General features: G+C 33.7%; 1 long non-coding RNA gene across 1 annotated transcript in view; it reads right to left on the bottom strand.

Moving 5' to 3' along the window:
- Positions 1 to 15,274, bottom strand: part of LOC125182328 (uncharacterized) — a 144,389-nt gene that overhangs the window by 5,677 nt on the left and 123,438 nt on the right. The gene's annotated exons all lie outside the window — the stretch shown is intronic.

Below are 15,274 nucleotides of genomic sequence, written 5' to 3'. Positions count from 1 at the left end.
TGTTACTCCAATATGATTTTCTGTTATTTAACATTTTTCCTTCTATTGGCTTAAATTACCCATGGCAAATGCTTCAAAGCAGACTCAAACAAGACTTCTGTGTTTGAAGGCTGGCAGGGAATATATACACACATACATACACATATGACTCTGAAGGCTCAAATGTCTTCTTGTCATCTCCCAGACTAATACACTCTGACCTGTCTCTGTGATTTTGTAGTCTGTCCAGGAATGTGTCACCAAAAAAAAAAAAAAGTCTCTAACTGCATTAGAAATCAAGTAGTTTATTATCATGTAGTATATCTAGTATCTAGTACACTCCATTCTCAAAAAGAAGGTTTGTATTTTCATAAGGGCAGAAGTTATTTGGCTGTTCTGTTGGATTCTGTTGGAATCTTGCCACATTGCAAGTACTAGTCAAAACAGATTCACACATTGTATTTGGATGCAGAGATGTTTTCTGGAGACAGAACCATGTTGAACAATTCACTTTAGCACAAATACACAACTATATTTCTTTGACCCACAGAGGGTGAAGATAAGCTTCTGGTTTTTATCTAAATGGCTCATTTGTACTGATTGGGCCTGCCTATATAGCACAGTTAGGTGTCCCTGCCTCATTTCTGAAATCCTTTCTGAAACAAAGATACTTGGGGATAGGAACTAGGTCTTGTGGTTTTACTTTAACATATTTTACAGGGAGTCTTGAGTCTAATCTGCTCAAGAGCCTCTACTGGCTTCAAAAGATCTCAATTTCCATTTATTTTTATAACTAGTAGCTATAGTTTCAAAAGCACGCAGTGCTCAACAGCTACTATAAGGGGGATGCCATGTGAGACCACAGACTATGTACAGTTCTTTTGAAAATATGTTTATAAGTGAGATGAATTTTTAACATAGCCAAACTTTATATGATTTGGTTGTCTGCCATGTGTGAGTACAAGGAAACACACATTCCTTACCTCTGTTGCAAAAGTTTTGTTTAGAAATATCTGAAAAGTGTTCTTGAAACCTGATGATTAGATGATATTATAAATACCAAGTATTATTATTTTGCTGGCCAAGAAGAAACAGACACAAGCATGCAGAATCCATTAGATGAGTATGAATTTCCCTTACACTTCATTTAAAAGTCAAGCATATTTAGACATACAGAGAATAGACCGTATCACATAAGTGGAGAACAGAGAATCTATTTTTAAAGCAAAATTCATAACCAGAACATTGTCACCTTCCAAAGCAAGCTTACACAACTCCTTTTTTTAGAGCCACTACTTATTTTGACTTGTTGGAAGTCTTTAGAAAGTCTTGTGTTGTACTTATAGGAGGCACCATACTATCAGATATAGCTTTGCTTTTCACTCAGTTTAACTTGAAATGAGATGTAAAGATAGTTTCAAATGAAAGAAAGGTAGGAAAGTAAGGAAGACGTCAAGCATATACTTAAAATTTGCTAATATATAGTTTTCAAGATTATGGTCAGATCAGTAACAAAATGAATAAGAGAAATATCTAAATGAACTTTTTGAAACAGTTACAAAGGATTTAAACATTTACATGTGCTTTTGAAAACAGAAGTTCAGATTATATCTACAAAACCAAGTGCTTGTATAAGAAAATGAAAGAAGAAATCCTTAGAAATTTTATCATTTGCCCATTCTAGATTCACACATATTTCAAAACAGTATGAGCATTAAATTGTTCTTAGGTAGCACTGAAAGGAAAATACCAATGTTTTGTAAGCACTAAAACTAAGGAAGGAAGGAGTTCTAGATAAAAAGCCATAAATCAAACCAAGTATATACATGTATGTATGGCTAATACATGAACAATACATTAGATATGGATATTTGGTTGTGTGCAACAAAATTGTATGATGTTTTAATTTTAATAAGGCAATGGACATTTAGAACTGGGGCAAGTATATAAATTTGACCAACAGATTTATAGCCTCTTGTGTGCCACATAGCTCCTCTGTGCTACTGTAGGGGTTTGGAAAAAGAAACTTCCCAGAAGTAGAAGAAACTGAGTAAGTTGTCCAAAGTGAATAAAAATGGGGCAGAGGGGGGATGAGGTATTGAATCCAAGTTAGAAGTTGAAAGGCAATGAGCCATGTGAACAAGAGGAGTTCAGAACCCAGGGGTTTTTCCAAGTGTGAAAAAGCTGTCTGTGGACACAGCTGCTGGTAGCTCAGAGAACCATAACACTACTAGCTAATTTATTCAAGCCTCAACCTAACTCTTACTCTAATAGCACATAGTACAGCAAGGTACTGAAATTCAAGTGTCTGCTGCTTTAAGGCCTTTGGTTTCGAGCATTTGGACTATCAGTATGCATGAAGGTATCAATAGGTATGGTGGTCATGTAGTATCTAATGTATGGACACAAGAGAACTAGAAGTTAGTCAAGCAGGGTCATCCTCCTTCATGGGACAGATACCTTGGAAAAGACTTTTTGAGTCCAGTCATCCACTGTCTGGACATCTATGGAAGCATTATAGCACTAAAAGCAGATAAATAATTGTTGTCTTTGAGGCAACATGTGAGTTTTTTGCTCTTCTAGCCATGAACACATGAATTTCCTTGCAACACAGTATTTGATGTAACTTGAGACTGGGTAAGTTTGGAAGTGAAATTTTTTCTTTTTATATCCAGAAAACTGTTCTGATGACATTTTCTGCCTATTCTTACACTAAGATTTCCAGGTAAAATAGAATGAAAAGCTAAACTTCAGGAAGCTTTGGAAAACTTCACCATGTTTTGTTCATCCCTAGATCTTGCTTAGGGCCAGTTTGGTCCAGGAGAATCCTGACAGCCTAACTTGTAATTGTTCAAGGTATCCTGATGGAAGGTCAGTGATACATATAGATACATATATTCTGTTCTTGGTTTCACAAATCTAATCAGAATGTATAGAGTATAACTTTAGATTTTAGCCTGTTAAGAGATTGCTCTATATTGAGGACAGTATGCACTGCCCAGGCTACACAGGATCCTGATCCAAGACAGAAAATACAGTTCACTTCATCACAGTTGCATTAGATAAAGCATCAAGTAGGAAAAAAAAAATCATTGAGATAAGAAAGGATCTTTCTTCAACCTACTAGACTAGTCTAGTGCAAGAATAAGGGTTTAGCTTATATCCCCATTGTTCTGTACAGAAACAAAACAACGTGACAATATTTCAAAGGAATTATGCTCCTATTTCCATTTTGTGTGTGGGTGTGATTTGCAGTGTAAACCCACATAAGAAAGGATTCATTGGACTCATCAGAGGAAAAACTGAGTAGTCGTTGTTTTACAGAAGGTCAAATCAAATGATCCATGTTTAATTTCTGATGTGACATTCATACATACACATTAATATGTATATGTTTGTCATTCATGAAAATCAGGGAACAACTGTTATGAAATCTACTGAACTAGAACTTAATGAATTAACCTTAAATAAAATTAACCTTCCTAACTTCCCTATCAGTTATGCTTCTTCCATTCTGAAAATTATCAAAGCCCTGCTGTGTAATGTGACCTTTAAACGTTGCATCCAACCACTGCTCAAGGAGGTGTGTGGAAGTATGTTGAAGTTCAGACAAAAAGGGTTAAAGACTGCTTTCCACCAGCTGTTCAAAAGATAATATAAATGTTAAAGGAAAAAGACTTTTGATCCTCTCAGTTAATTTGTAGTCTATTAAATATTATTTTTTAAAGTTCCATGCATTGGTTATAGGAAAGGAAAGGATGGGAACAGGAGGGAAAGGAAGGGGAAGGAAGGGAAGGGAAGGGAAGGGAAGGGAAGGGAAGGGATATATCTGCATTACTGAGAACAAGAATTTTTCTTTTCTTCATCTGAAGTTCATCACCACTAAGAAATAACTCAAAACTAATCTTTGAGGATAGGCTTAAAAACAAGCACATTACTTTTTAATTATTATGACTACATTGTATCATTTTTTACTCTTAAGAAGTTTTAATTCCTTAGCTTGATATGGTTGATTTTAACCACTTTAATGACTTAACACTAACCATCAATATTTCATATAGGGAAATGTTAATTCAAGTAATTTTTCTAAAATTTTCCAGAGGAAAGAAAAAAAAAAAGATTTTCAAAATGTTGTTATGTTGATGGTAGAAAAATAAACTGATCTCACTTAAGAAAGTGATTTTTCTTGTTAATATTTCTGAATGGATTTATTTTTTTCAGAGATTGTTTTGTTTTACTTCTGTTTGTTTGCTTGTTTTGTTTCTTCCACAAATGTCCGTCATCTGAGCTCTTAAGTCGACATATATAGAAAGTTAAAATTTTCAAAATGACTAAATTCTGTTTTCTAAATTGCTTAGTTACAATTGTGAATCACAGAACTTAACATGATTAGAAGGTGAACTCTAGTGTATTATACTGGAAATACAGAATATTGCCATGCAACTGTTACTACTGATATAGCAACTATTTCTCTTCAGGATCTCAAGCTACCAACCTTTAAAGCAATGCTGTTTTTATGCAGTAAGTAGTTCTTATGGGATGCATCAATCTGCTTTTGTCTTGAACCACAATCTGCTGTAAATTGGGAGATAATTCTATCCACAGAAAAGGAGTATATTGGCAAAGAATTCCTAATTGTATCAGCCTGGAGTTGTTCAAAAATTTAATATTGTAAATAAAACACCTCGACCAAGGATTCAGTGTACAGAGGGGCAAGAAAAGGATATTATTACACATGTATGGCATATGTGATTTGTCTGACATTTACTACAAATCGGGCTACTCTAGGGTCTTACCAGTTTGAGTACAGGTGTACGTGCTCATACAGGTTATTTGTTTTTAAGCAAAAGTGAAAGAAACACCCTATAGATGTTCCCAAGGAAAAGGGAAACCCGAAATTGAATTGCATGAGCTCAAAGCCAAGAGATTACTGAAAAGCCAATATTGCTATTGAAGCAATAGCACACTAAGACTCTAATCTAGGAAGTCAGAACTAGCCTGGAGAACAACAGCTAAATTCTCAGTGGTGGGTGCTACACAGAGGGTGTGCATAGAGATGTGTGTCAAAAAATCATGAGACTGAAAAGCTGTGTATGAATTCTGACCAAATCAGATGGCTAAAGGAGCCTGGGGATATGGTGGCTGGAATATCTGATGGCACTCTGCTGAAAGGCAAAGGGGGGCATTAGGTCAGATGTGATCACAGCTAAACTCACCAGCTAAGGAGACAGAAATCCTTCCCTGCCTGTCATCAGAGAACTGCATCTGTTTCTCTAAATGATATACAAGACCTTATGTATGTAGAAGGAACCTCTGCCTCAGAAGCTCAACATAGCACAAGGGAGCCAAGGAGAATGAGGTGTCCCTAAGGAACAAGCTCAGCCATAGGGGCAGAGAGACAGCACTTATGATTGACAGGATCAGTTCCATCTGGAGAAAGGATTCAGCTGAGAGTGTTTTTCAGTTGTTGTTCTAAAGTTCTTTGTTTCTAAATCTTTTTTATGTTTGTCTCCAGTCATGTCAGCACAAAGGATTTTCTTTTGATCTGATTTACATTCTAGCCAAGCTACAACTGACTGTAAGCAGAGTCAAAGAAACTAGATGAACAAACATGGGTGACTCCTCTCCTGTCTCATTTAGAAGACATGTATGCTAAATTTCAAACACATTGTTCAGCTCAAAGAGGGCTCTCAAGGGAAAGTTTTTTGTATTTTTTTTTTTTAAGTTGCCGTTCTCATTTCTTTCTAGATCAGATGAAATTAAGGTTATGAGCACTCCACTCCTGTGACTCCTGTGATGGTCCTATCTATGCTCCCTCAAACCATTGATATAAGGCTGTTTTTTCTTGTGCATAGGAATGATGATTATGAATAGTGCTTCCTGTCTGGGGGAACTCTAAGCATTCTGACCAGAATGAAGCTGTTCCTAGCTTTTCTGGGAATATCTACAGAGAAGATATTTATTAGCAACCCATGGTGATGATTCTCTTCCTCATTGCACCCAAATTCTTCCTTCCCCCTGTAGAAGCATTTACACCCACAATTTACACCCCAGTGGCTCCATTTTTATTAGATGAAATGTAACTGTTTGGATTTTTCTCAGAGTAGGAAGGTTGATTTTTGATCAAGATCTTGACTAGTATATTCAAAATTGCCAGGGAAAAGAGAAGCACATGACTAGTATTTAGCTTATAGCCACACCTTTTATTTTATATTCTTTCCATATTTCTGTGCTATTAGCTGGACAGCCAGGCACACATTACTGGTGTGATTCAGTAGTTAGGAATTTAATTCAAATATTCTGAAATGGAAAATTTCAAAGACAAAAATCCCATTATTTTAGCATTTTATTTTATTATTATTTTTAATTGCTATAGATGTATTTCATATTCTAGGGCGAGGTGGGTCTTAAAAAACTGAAAGTAAGTAATACAATATCTATTACTGGAAACTTGTTTGTATAACTTCACCATGGTATAGCTGGTATGAATGATTATGCACATAACATCGATCCTCAACATGTAAGAAATAATATAGAACCCCAACTATAGGTTTCTACATTAAATCCAGTGCAATAATGACAATTTAGTTGCAGAAGTTCTTCAAAATTATTTATTTTTTCCCTTTCCACATCTGTTAAAACATCTTAAGAGAGGTTTCTTGAGTTTGCAAAAATTCAAGTTTTCCAGGCATAAACAACCTACTCCTAAAACAGTTAATTGTGCACTATATATTTTACATAATTCAAATATTTAATGGTTATTATTATTATTATTTTTTAATGTTGAGCCTAAACAGTATTCTAGCTTGATAGAATTTTTAGATACATATTCTAATGTAACGTTACTTATATTATTTAATCTACTGGAAAAAATTAAAAGCAGTTATCATTACTACAGTGCATAACAGTTAGCTTTAGCAGTTAACTTTTTAGTTAACTTTTTAGATTACTTAGTGTTGATTATTTAAAACCCCAATATTACCCCTGAAACAAAACAAACACAAAAAAAATCCATTCACTATGTTCACATGCACTTCATATTGCTGTTTTACATACACGTTTGGTTTATTTTATAAAGTCAGGAGGTTGTAGACATGTCTGAAAGCAAAATCTAATGAAGATAATAAAGTCATTTAAATGAATTTATTGGACTTGACACATAGTCACTTCTCCCTTTTAATATTTAACTAGAGGTTATGTTCACCAAATCCACTTCAATCTAGTCTGCAGATAGGCAAAGGCAAACCCAGAAACCATTCAGGTGGAATAAATTTCCCCTTCCAATTTGCTCCTGTTTTTATATAGGGAGATCATGTTAAGTAGAATCCTAACAGGTGACTCGGATGCTTGCTCTAACCATGGTGATTCTCTGGTGCTTTTCCTAGCTCCAACAGACATGCTGTTATATTAGAACCTTTTAAAAATGTTTTGAAAGTCCCAGGTGTAAAGATATGCATGTGTCTGTCTTTATAATGTAATAGAAATTGAATTGTAATAAAGAAATCCTTTTTTTTATTATTATTTTATTTTATTTTCAGATAACTACAAGCAACAATAGATTTGTAAACCCAACATTGTACCTGTTTGTTGGTTTTTTTCTTTCTTTTTTGTTCTCTTTTTATTTTATTTATCCCATAAACAGAATGCTATGCATCCCATTGTCCCTCATAATTACCTTGAGGATATTATACCTTGAAAGAATCTAAGAAAGCCTGTCTTGAGACCAGAAAAAAAATTACTGTTCATGCACTACAAGCGAAACCTTAAATGTGGAAAAACATTTTATTTTTTCCTAGGCACTGGGTATATATACTTACTGTCATTGCACCTTTTTCTTGCAGCTAAACAGCTAGCAAACAATACCGACAAACGTTATTAGATCATATCCAAGAGGTCAGACTCTTTTCCAGGCGGACTCCAAGTGAGGGTAATATGTGATAAATATGCAAAATGTGAAAAACAGTCAAAAAGACAGAACAAGGCTGAATTTTGGCAACATACTACCTGCACAACAAAAACTTTTAACACTCAGCTTGTGCTTTGCTGGATATGAATCTGGTAAACATCATGCAGGTCTGTTTGTGGAAAGCAGAAATGCTTTGAGCATTAGCAGTGACTTAAAAAGCTTCCAGAACATCTGTGTGCAAGAGAGAACACAATTTTACTGACAAAGATGCTTTACTTGTACACTGATGTTTGTCAGATCCTGCACTGTTTAACTCTCATGTCCTAACAGAGCACCTTAAAGGATTCTGTCGATCTGTGGGGTTGCACAAACTTGATGATACTGTTATTTAGCATAACAAGGATATATCAGATTACAATGGTAATGAGAATTTCACACTTGCAGTGATAAAAGTAAACAAACTGTATAACTCTAACTACGTCAATTGAGTTGCCTACTTGGGTACTAGAAATTTCAACTGAAAGACACTCTTGTCACTGCTGAAACCAAGAGGGTTTCCCTGGCAGAGGCTGGTAGCACAGATATGCCTTGCAAAAGACACAACGATTAATTCCTTATTTGATTTTACTTCATTAAAAATAAATAAATAAATAAGTAAATAAAACACCTCAGACATCAAGTGATATAGGAGAAAGGCTGACGTTAAATGTTTAAAAAATGTTTATACCCCACAATATTATGCTAATATTGTACAATCCTTTTTAGTGTGCTACATCTTTATGTACATCTAATGTGTAAGAACTTACAGTTTTACTGCAGTTTTAATACAGGTCATTCCATTTGCAAGATGCTCAAAAAATTAATTTGGAATTTACGAGTGTTTAAATTTTTTGGTAAAAATATTTTCCTCTATGTTTATAAATTATTTTACATTAGGCTGGCTTTATTTAGTTTCAGAGCATACAGATTACAACAGTATTATCAATGTACTGAACTAGACATCAGGTCCTATTTACAACTGTTCCATGTGAATAAAGATCATTCTGCTAGTTCAATGAAATTCTAGGAATTTCAACATACAAATTTTTGAAAGGGAGCTGTGTACTTTGCCCCACTTCTTCGAACTGTAAGCAGGCCACATCGTGTCATTGACTCTAAACAGCCCTGTGAATTTCATATTAAGTTGTACTTTCGGTAATGTTGTCTTTCTCGTGTCATTTTAAAAAGCATATAGCTGTGCAAACACACATACACAAGTCCTCTTTCTGAATATCCTATTGTTTTACTGTCATTTATTTTTTATTTAATAACTGTGTGCTGAATCTAGAGAAATAAATAAATAATAGGAATGAATTATATAACACTGCTTTGGTAAAGACTGCAGAACATAAAAGGATGCTATAAAGAAAAAAGATTAATTATACTTCATCGTCAAGGAAGACAGAACAAGAAATAATTGCCTCAAGCTTCAGTGGGAAAAATGTAGGCTAAATATTAGGACAAAAGATTTACTGCTGAAAGAATAGTTAACAATAGAATAAGCTGTCAAGGAAAGTTTTGTAACTGCCATAATTGGGATTATTAATGGCTAGCACAGATGCCCAACTAGCAAAGATAGTTAACCAATAACAACATCCAGTTCTGCCATGATGTAGATGGATATTAGTGTCTAACAGACAGATTGTGCAGCTGATATATTGGCCCTCACTGGGTGAAGCAATTCTCTTCTATCCAAGAGATTTCTGAATGTGTGAAATGTCTCCCAGAAAAGCTCAGTACCTGAATGAATAAATGAATGAATTAGCCAGTTAAAGGCTTGTTAGCACAAGCTCCTTGGACTCCTGGTAGTCCAAGTTTCTCTAAATGTTAGCTATTTCTTTATTAAATACAACAACTCGTTCTACCCTTTTTTTTTTTTTTTTTCTGAGCAACCGCAATTTTGCTAGTGTCACACTTGTGAAAAATTATGAGTTAAGTGCATAATCTTGTATCCATTAAGTATTGCAGAAAATGTCCGTAACAAGAAATTATTTGGCCTTAGTCCAAATGGTTTCCCAAAAATATTTCAATTGGATATACTGCAAAATATTTCTAGTCTTTTTATTATGGTAAAATAGATGCTGATAACATTTTTATTGTTTAGTTTTTGCTTTACAAAATGTTTGGAAACAGGAACTAAGACAGGAATTTGGTGGTTAAAACCTCAGGAATTCATACTTTCAAATCTGGTTAGTATTTTACATTCTATATGTTCTGCAGAATAATGTGAAAGAATAAATTAATGGTACTGAATTTATTAGAAAATTGTTTTAAGGCACCTGACACCAACTGTAATATCAAATCACCAATTACATGTTCAAACTATTGTCAATAATGTCAGTTAATTCCAAGCTGGGGTATTAAATTCAATCAAAATGGTAAAATGTGCATTTGAGATTGATTAGTTTATTACATAAATGCATTGGCTGGTTACTTAAAATTGATTAGCAAGGTTTCAGCTCAGTGCAGGAAATTGCTATGTTAATCCAAGCACTTCTCTCTTTACTCTCCAATTACATGAAATAAACTACATGCTATTGCAACTGGGGGAAAAAAAATAAAAATCATTGGCTTTCATCAGAAATTCTACCCATAAATCACGAGAGGCCAGAGATAGAGTGATTCATGAATAAAAGTTTGGCTGTTTGGTTTACAGTACATAAGCATGCTGTGAACAGTTCTCTGATCATTTGCAACCCTGTTCTTTTACTAGGAGTGAGATCCAAGGAACTTAAGTAGAACTGTGAATTTTAGGTGCCTATGTTGAAAACTATGATCCTGATAAAAAGTCCTGTTCAGCATAAATTTGCTCGTGGAAAGCAGTTGAATGCCACAGGGTTTTATTTTAAGTTCCCAAAATGCACATTGTTGTGCATTTCAGTATGCATAGAAATGCCTATTCTTTTACACGCTGAGCAAATTGCCCTTAAATAATGGCCCAGCCTGATCAAGATAGGGAAATCAGACACAACTTTACTCGAGCTTCTGGTGGATTTTAACATACATTCAGTGTCAGATTCTCCATAAAGTAACAGTAGTATCTGGTACTTAAACCTTAAGACGTTAAAATGGCTGAGCTGACTGCTGGTGTTTGTGCACATATTTTAATGAAATAGTTTGAGATACAAAAGTAGGGAATTGGGGAACACTGCACATTAATAATTTACTGTGGTGACATCCTGAATTTTCAGGCCTACACCTAGATTTCTTCATTACTGTTATTGCTATATATACAGCAATCACTACAAGAAATATGTGCTGCTACCAATTCATTATTTTTCATGAATCACATCTTAAGGAACATAAATGAACTTTTGGTCAGCTCTTTTAAAATGGAGATAGATCTTTACCTCTGGGAAAGAATTCTGGATCTCAGATAGGATGTCCCAGTACACGTAAGTTTCTCACAGAAACAAGGTTTCAGATGTACCTTTGTCTTCTACGTTTTTATATTTTTAAATAACTTCTTGCTTGTCATCAAGTTTTAGATCCCAATTTGAAGTGCCTGACACTCCCACATACTTTCTAGCGAATATGGTGTTTTCAGTTCCCTCTAAAAATGTCAAATACATTATAATAACGTTTGAACTGACATTTGAACATTAAAAAATCTTTCTAAATGTTTAATTAATTAATCTAACTCAACATTTTGAACTGAATCCTAACAGAATTTTTCAGTGGAGGCAAGGACACATATAGATTTATATAGAAAATAGCTAAACATAACTGGTATGTTAACATTAGAAGTCCCTTGAATAAATGTTTTTAAATACAAAGGAAGGTAGCATTTGAACTGTTTTGTTTGTTTGTTTGTTTTATTTTGTTTTGTTGTTTTTTGTGGATGTTTTTCAGACAAAAAGTCAGACAAAAAGACATAGTCAGGTGCTGGTTCTTCCTTGTTGAAGAAGAATTTGAAAAATATCTTTCAGAAATAACCCTTTAAGGTCTTAAAAAAATGGTTTGGTTTTCATTACCTATTCCAGAAAATTAGTCAGCTGCCTGGAATATTTGGAGAAATATATGTTTGGGGTGAATGATGCAGAGCAATATTTGGATCATTGCCAGCACAAGCATTTATCAACAATCCAGTTTTGGTAGTCCTAACTCATTTTAAAAAGACTATGAGATAATATCATATATCTTACCCTGCTATTTTAGTAGTTTTAATTTTTAACACCTGTAATTAATATTTCATTGTTCAGCTACTTGGAAAGAAAAAATCATTAATTCAATCCAGGAATATATATATTTTTGAATAGTAAAAAACAATTAAATCAAATCATTGACAATCTAAAAACAACCAAAAAAAAAAAAAAGAGACAAAATGAGTTGAATAAATTATTGCTTACAAATCATTTAACATTAGCAGGTCAGATAGAGCTCATTAAACTTTAAAGAATCAGGGGAAACAAAGTATAGTAAAATAAGTCACAAGGATTTGTTGAATATTTTAGTAGAAAAAGATTTGAAAGCAGTTGGTATTCTTATGTGATCACATGGGGAATTATGAGGTTTTGGTTTTGATTTTATGTATAAATGAAAATCAATCAGCCAGAAGTAATGGAAAGTGTAAAAGTTTGAAACTACCAAGTTTATCTACATGGTTGTAAGACATATTCTTAATGATTTACTCCACCTCCCCCCAAAATTAATCCTCCTTAAGTTGCATTTATAGCATTTTGCTGTTTTCAGATAATGTGGAGAAATGTGAGCAGGCGATTTATTTCTGTATCATTGTGCTGTTCTACTAAATTATTTAAAATGAAGTATACTACTTTGTATTTAGAGTATGTTACAGCACGGGCTCGATTCCTCAAGGAGGTATCACTGTTCGTTTATCACCACTTATTCTGTTTTTCTGTAAGCACATCTAATAAATTTCAGTGAATTCCAGTAGAGAATCACAGAAAACAAGCACAAGACAATCTCTCCAGAACTTTCAAATGTAAAATTTGATTGGTACTAGAAACCTTTTAAAATTTGGACATATCACCATTACAAATAATCAGTAACTTCTTCAGAAAGACTAAAATCAAGGATTTGGTACTTCTCAGTATAATTGCTTACATTTTTATTACTATTTTCATACTAAGTTAACCAATTCTATTTTGTTGGAGTACAATTCATGAACCAGCTTATGCAAAATGGCCTAGAAATTTTTTATTATCTATAAGTATTTGTAAAATAATGTAAATAAATAATTTCTATGCTACAGACCACTCAAATATATGTCATCTTTTGTCTTCATTATGAAACCCAACTGTTTAACCTCTAAGGGATTAGACTGTATTCACTGTGAACACTAGTTCACCCTGAACACTAGTGATTGCTATACACATAAAAGGTTGGCTATGTTGACTCCTAAGTAGAAAGAAGGGAGTAAGACCCCATTCAGATTCAGCTCTGCTTCTTCTACCTATATATGGTATACTGGTGCTACACTGCATGCTTTAGCATTTTCTCTGACTTTTACTTAGAGATTATTAAATATTTATTAATTTTAATTTAATTTTAATTTTTAATTATTTATCTTATTTATTATTCTGTCCAAGCACAGAAAACTATCAAGTGAGGATCTTGCTTTTGGCAAGATCTAGCAGCAATTGATACACATGTTTAGGTCATTATTCATTCAGAATTCATCCTTGAAGAACTTATTATTTGTGTTACAGTTATTTCACACTTTGGAATTCAGGTATTTGAATAGTCTAGATGTCTGAACACTTGAGAGTGGTAAACAACGATCACAGTTAACATGAGCTTGGCACAATTATGCACAAATATGTTTATGCATAAACACAAACATAAATACATGTTTATGTTTTACATGTTTATATAAATATATGTTTTCAGATTTTTGTTTCTTTTTTTTTTAAGGTGTTGTTTGTTTTTTACTTGTTTTCATCATACTATGTAATTTTTTTTAATTACTTAGCTAGCTAAGTTTTCCAGCAAAATGTGCCTCTTAGGTTATATATAAAATGTAATGATAAAAATCTTACATTGGGTCGATCAATGTATTACGAAGAATTTTTGTAGGCTCACTGACGGCAATGTGTGAGATGAGGTGAATCCATTTTATCTTTTATTTTCACCATGACATCTATGAATGACCTCTGAAATTCTTCTATAGGCTGGATTGCTTTCACTTTTATGTGAGCAAGATTCCATTTTTTCTCCTAATTAGATTTACGTTTCATGAGCATATGTTTGATTTATAGAGCTATAGTCAATACACTACTAAGAAGGTTAAATCAGCCCCCATGGAGTTCCACAGTGCTACAGCTAGACTGCTTTCCAGACTAAACCTAACTGATTTAGTTCAAAGACAAGTAACTCAGATATCTCTACGCTGCATGATGCTGGATTATTTTGATCATATAACCTGACCCCCCACATAGCACAAAGCAAAGAACTATTTAAAAAGGATTCTGGAATGTATCTTTTAGAAGGAAAGAAATAAAAATAATTTACTTTGGGTTTTAATTCCTGGAAAGCCTTTCCAGTTCTTCATTTTCTTCAGTGTGCGGCAAAAGGAAGAAGGGCCCACAGCTCAGTCTCAACTTTCATATACTGAAGATTGGGTTTCTAGACAAATACATTCCCTATAATTAAATCCCTTCCCCCATCTAAATGCATATAAATCTTAAGACGCCACTGAAATTTCTCACTTTGCATGACCATAATTAGACACATTCTCCTAACAAAGGATCATTATTCTAGCTCTTCTTTGAACCCTCTCTGATTTGCCAAAATTCTTTTCAATTGTAAGTACCAAAGAAAGACCTCATGTAATAGTAACAACTGTACTAGTGTCAAACGGTACAAAAATAAATATAATCATCCTTCTACTCTAAAATCCATTACATCTGAGTATCACATGGACCTTTTGACCATAATAGTACACTGGGAACTTTCATTCTGCTGTTAGCCATCTGTGAAAAAGAAGTCCTTTTAGATTTTTCTAAAATGGTCTCATTCACATCACTGAAACACTACACTGAAATCCATGTCATGCTGACAGCCTTGTGATTATCTCATACTCTCATTTGCACATTTTAAATATTGGTACAACATTATGCTTTTCCTGTTTAACTGGATTTTTCCAAATCTTCCAGAATTAACTGAAAATCATTATTAATAAGCTATGTTCTTCTTGAATATAAAGTATAAAGAGCTGCTGATTCAAGATCAGTACATATACCAATGTAGACTTGCACCATGTTTTACTGTAAAGCTATAAAATAGTTAATACTTGTCACAGGGATACATGAATACATACTTTCAAATACAGAGTATCTCAATATGTATTTAGTTCTTAGGACTGATAAGTTGTATTATTCTCAATGA

This window comes from Anser cygnoides, chromosome 5, assembly GCF_040182565.1.
Source record: "Anser cygnoides isolate HZ-2024a breed goose chromosome 5, Taihu_goose_T2T_genome, whole genome shotgun sequence".
NCBI lineage: Eukaryota > Metazoa > Chordata > Aves > Anseriformes > Anatidae > Anser > Anser cygnoides.
The sequence above is the reverse complement of the archived record's forward strand: the minus strand, read 5'-3'. Positions and strand labels throughout refer to the sequence as shown.